Here is a 6,000-nt window from a genome sequence, read left to right as displayed (position 1 = left end):
CTTTCCAAATTATAAATGCAAAAATTCTTTTACTACCATTCAAGTCTTCGTCTCTCTGTCTAGTGATTTTCTGGAAATTAATTCTCGAATTGTGATTCGATTCCTTATATTCCACTTATTTTGCTTAAGGTCTTTAATGCTTTTAAATAATTACCTAAAGTTTTAAAAGCAGAAAAATTATCTAAATGCATTATTTATTTATTTTTGCGAAGTCATATCACAGTCTATTTTATTTTATAACCGTCGTTGAACAGCCGACCCAATTTTATGGGTTTACGTCAACGTATAACAACATAAGAAATGGTAGTTCTAATACTTTTCTTTGAGAAGTTTGCAATATCAAGTAACTCAGTGACAATGCGTTGAGTTATACAATGATAAAGCATTTTATTCTGAATAGGCAGAAATCTTAGACGCTTATTTTCAAGGCGATTTTCATAAAAATAATAAGAAAAAAATAAAACTAAATTTCTGTCACCATATAAGAATAGACGTTTCAGCTCTTACGTTCTAGTAATGAGCGTTCAAGTAATATTGCGTCCAAGCAATAGATTGATAACTGGACAAAACTATAAATCAAATTCACTTGTTGTTTTCTTAAAAATGCTTTTAAATTATTTATAACATAAGATGAATTATTCGTAAATTTAAATTAATCTAATATTTTTTGTGAAATTCTTAAATTTAATAGGCGATTAAGGGGGGGGGGAAATAAGGCATTTGTAACTTCATCCATTTGCATAAAGTCCTCATAAATGTGGGGGGCGCTGTAGGCCTGACCATTTCATGCATGGTAAATCATTCGTTTTATCACAAGAGTCAACTATATAAATTTTATCTACTTTAGTAATACTTAATAAATCCAAAAAATTTAAATCAATGTTATCGTCCTGATTACGATCAAAATTAATTCCCCGAGAAATTATTAATTAAATGTTCGACATAAATTAATAATTAATCACATAGCGTTTATTGAATAGAGAACGGCATTTTTTACATTAGCTACAATAGAAGGTTCAAGATAATCTTGAGTAACATTTGGTCGATAAATGAAGAAAAGAACCCCTAGATGAAAGGTTTTTCGAAGGGAATCTTCTTTTTTCCCAAATTTTAAATTGTCATCTAATCTTTAAATTTGAGATAAATGTTAAGGTTTACATTGATTAAAATTGCTCAAACAAGACAGAACAATATCTGCCACGGCATTAGTTAGTTTCGCTTCGTATTTGCATTAAAGATAAAGCGAAACATTTTATAGTGTTCGTCTTANTCTTTGAGAAGTGTGCAATATCAAATAACTCAATGACAATGCGTTGAGTAATGCAATGATAAAGCATTTTATTCTGAATAGGCAAAAATCTTGGACACCTATTTTCAAGGCGATTTTCATAGATATAATAAGAAAAAAGTAAAACTAAATTTCTGTTACCACATAAGAATAAACGTTTCAGCTCTTACGTTCTAATAATGGGCGTTGCAATAATATTGCGTCCAAGCAATAGATAGCGAGGATAACAATAGATAACTGGACGAAACTTTAAATCCAATTCACTTGTTGTTTTCTTAAAAAATGCTTTTAAATTATTTATAACATAAGTTGTGAATTATTTGTAAATTTAAATTAATTAAATATTTTTGTCAATTTTTTTTTCAATTCTTAAATTTAGTAAGCGATTCTTAAGGGGAAAAAAAACAAACAATGCATTTGAAACTTTATCCAGCATAAGGTCCACAGAAATGTGGGGGGCAGCAGGCCCGACCATTTCATGCATGGTAAGTTATTCGTTTTATCAAAAGAGTCAACTATATAAATTTTATCTACTTTAGTAATACTTAATAAATCCAAAAAATTAAAATCAATGTTATCGTCCTGATTACGATCAAAATTAATTACCCGGAGAAATTATTAATTAATCACATAGCGTATATTGAATAAAGAACGGTATTTTTTACATTAGCGAAGGTTCAAGATAATCTTGAATAACGTTTGGTCGATAAATGAAGAAAAGAACCCCTAAATGAAAGGTTTTTCGAAGGGAATCTTCTTTTTTCCCAAATTTTAAATTGTCATCTAATCTTTAAATTTGAGATAAATGTTAAGGTTTACATTGATTAAAATTGCTCAAACAAGACAGAACAATATCTGCCACGGCATTAGTTAGTTTCGCTTCGTATTTGCATTAAAGATAAAGCGAAACATTTTATAGTGTTCGTCTTAAGATTTATTCTCATTTGTCTCGAAAATACAAATTATGATTATTATATATTTTTATTCTGTCGTTGAGCTACTATAATTGGAATATTTAAGGAGAGTTATATTAGAAGGTGACATTTTTTGTTTATGAACCAGATCATTTTTATAGCTTAATATTTCGTTAAAGTTTTTCAAAGCTTATTTTTGACCTTAGGTGAGAGTTGGGCACGATTTTGATGAACGAAAGTATCATTACTAATGCTTTTTCTCTAAACAAGTACTTAACACGAATTCACATGGAACATAAACAGACTAATTATGCATCGAAGTTTCCAGGTACACAAAACAAAAATATAACATGGTTACAATAAAATACATAAACAAATAATAAATCTATGTTAAGTAAAAGAAGTAGACGAGGAAAAATTATATTTCAACTCATTCAATGTTCGATACGGTTCTGTATATAATTAACCTATCGTTAACCAACATTCTAACTTATGTAGAAAAGCTGAGCTCAACTGTAATCCGCCATTTTGCTGATAAAGATTAGCTGACGTCATAGATCACACGTGTGGGTACGGGAGGTCTTCTTCTTGAAAAGCGAGAACGCGTTTTTAGTAGCTCATCTCATCAAAATAAAGATAAACAGCATTCAGTATCATTTGGCATGATGCTGTCACTCAAGACTAACTCGTGTTAATCAAAATTTTCGAAAATCAAGTTACTTTTTATCAGTACTCATTAATTTCGAAGGGCCGTAAAGATTCTCTTTCCAAAGTATCTGTTATCATAAAACTGCACAATATTGAAGCAGTTTTAATAGGTACCATGTATACTAACAAGGGTATCTTTGTACCTATATTAGTACATTTGCTATCTGTTAAAACCACACCAATTACCATAGCACCAGTAGTGATGCAAATTGCCAAAAGCATCATTGACGTCATCAATTGTAAGGCGATTTTTTATGCTTATCCTAAGCGAAGTAGTACCATTTCTCCTTATTTAGGTTTTTTAGTATATAGCTTTTTTTTTATTCGTTTAGTAGTTATCACCAAAATTAATTAAACATCATTGTCGCCAGTTATAGTATGGCGATATTTTACGTTTCTCTTAAACGATTTGGTATTATTTCTCCATCAATTTTGTTTTTCAATACATAACATGGGATAGAGCCCCCTTGCTGTCAAGCTAACCGTGGAAGGCTTTCGTGGTTTTCCTCTCCATGTAAAGCAAATGCGGGTAAATTCCTTTAAAAAGTCCTTCATGAAGGCAAATTTTTCACAATACTTGAATCAGGAGTACGTTTCAAAATTACAAGGCTACGGAGTTGATCATTGGTAGTCGTAAACCCAAAATAGGGTCGGCGGTTATAAAATACCATCATTTGACCACCAAGTATGACAAATCAATAAATCTGGAGGTACTGATCCAGGAGTTTTCTTGTCTTGATTGGGTTCAAAATTACAAGGCTACAGAGTTGAATATTGTTAGTCGTAAACTCAGATTTGGGTAGGCTGTTGAACGACGGATTTAAAGTAAAATAAAACACCATCATCGACTTTAAATTATCTAGTTTTATAGATACACATTTTAAAAGCATAACTATAAACAAATTAAACATACAATTTTAGGAATACTAATTTAATGCCGTAGTAACGTATACTACGGCATTACGTTCGCTTTGACAACTTAGCTTACCTTAATAAATAATAAAAAGTATTAAAGAACGTGTAATAAACTACTGCTTTAAATAATGAAAGCTATAAGCTACGAAATATCAATGTTGCTTTGAAATATTTTTTTTAAAAAAAATAATAGAATCGTATATAGATTAATTTAAAACAATGGCTAATGCTAAACCAGATGTCTTCTCAAACAAACTAATAGAAATCTTTAAACAAATTTTAGGATTGAGGGCGAAAATTATTACTTTCACCTACTATCCAAATTTCTGGACGTTAGGTAGACGCTGTAGGTATAAGAGAGACACACACACAAACTCTTTATTTTACTATCATAAATTAAAACCTTTCAACTCTCATTTTACCCGCTTATGTGTCTAAAACCAAGGAAAAAAAATCTTTCCGTCTTTGTTACTGAAGGAACTCATTGTTTAAATTTCATGTTTCTTGCGTCAGTAGTTTAGGCTCTGAATCAGTCAGACAGTACATTCTTTATATGGGTATAGATTTTTTTTCTCTATAACCGTCATTGAACAGACAGCCCAATTTTGAGTTTACGACTACCAATGTTCAACTCATTAGACTTGTAAATGACTTTGTTGAACAAAATCCAGAAGATAAGGAAACCCCTGGATCAAGTATTGGGAGAAATTTTTGCCTTCGTGGACTTTTTGATGGAATTAACCCTCATTTGTGTTATTTAGAGAGAGAAACCTTCCACGGTTAACCTTACGGTAAGGTGACTCCAACCTATGATCCATCTACCACTGAGGATATTTTGCGTAAGCACTATGGTCGTACGAGGCGAGTGTGGAATTCGTATCAACCAGCCATAGCTGAGATTCGAACCCAGCGGTGGACAGTCGATACGAATGTGATACATATGTATAGATACATATAGATATAGTTTATATGTATAGATTGTAAAAAAAACTATATATATTAGTCAACATTTACTTCCGCATAAAAATCACATTTTAGAAAACCCCTGATGAGAACAAATGCTAAATTAAACAAGTTAACTAAAACGTTTTTAAAAGAATCTCAAAGAAAAAAAAATTGTATTAGGAAGGTTGTTAATAATCAATAATTAGGTGTATTGGTTAACAGAAAGACGAAATGAAAAAGAGGCGACGCTTAAGGCATGACATATGATGATTATTCCCTGCTTTTTATCGGTGGGAAATTCCCTTTCAAAGATTTCTATCTGGGTTTTTTATTGAAGATAAATATAAAAATACGTTTAAAAACAAATAGTAACAAAGAAAGGAAATCGCGCATTTTCCATTTTTATTTTTCTACTTCTTACAAAACATTCTGCTGAACGCAAGAGGGAACATCCTGATATCCCAATATGCTATAGTTTTTAATTACTAAGCAATTGCTGACAATTTAAATTAAACTCAACAAGTTTCGAAAAGCTCTCACATTGAAAAATGCAAATTTCAATTTTATCAATGCAAATATTTATAATTTTTATGAGCTGAATCGAAAAAGTCAATTTTTTAACAGTTAAATTAAAATTATTTGTATACATAATTTGTAATAACTTAATTCTTTCTTAATCATGTTGTTTTAATTAAGTTTCAACAGTGACTCGTTTATAACAGCGTGTTATAGAAAGTAAAATATATTTTAGAATAACTTTAAAATTTTGATATAATTTTTTTTTTTATCAATGAATGAAATTGTTTTTTTTTTTCTTTTTGAAATCGGATAAACAGGAAAGTTAAATAACGTATATCCCGGTGTATAAGTCAACTTTTCAAGCCCCCAAAATTTTACGAAAATCAGCGGGCCGACACCGGTAGCGATTTTCTATCCAACGGCCTTGAAGGACCTGCTCTCTTGTTTAGCAATTCATGAGCTGTCCTCTGAGTCATGCAAATCCCGGTTAGTTCCATAAAAAAAAGTCCTCCACGAAGGCAAATTTTCCCAATACTTGATCCAGGAGTTTTCTTGTCTTCTGGATCGGATTCAATAATATTAATTCCCAGGTTCGAATGCCAGCAAACGGCTGGCCGATGTGAGTTCTGCACCCGACTTGCACCGACCACAGTGCTAATGTAAAATATTCCCAATGCTAGACGGATCATTGGGTTACACCCCCTTTTCTGT

The sequence above is a fragment of the Parasteatoda tepidariorum genome, chromosome 2, assembly GCF_043381705.1.
Source record: "Parasteatoda tepidariorum isolate YZ-2023 chromosome 2, CAS_Ptep_4.0, whole genome shotgun sequence".
Taxonomy (NCBI): Eukaryota; Metazoa; Arthropoda; class Arachnida; order Araneae; family Theridiidae; genus Parasteatoda; species Parasteatoda tepidariorum.
Note: the sequence above shows the minus strand (reverse complement) of the source record.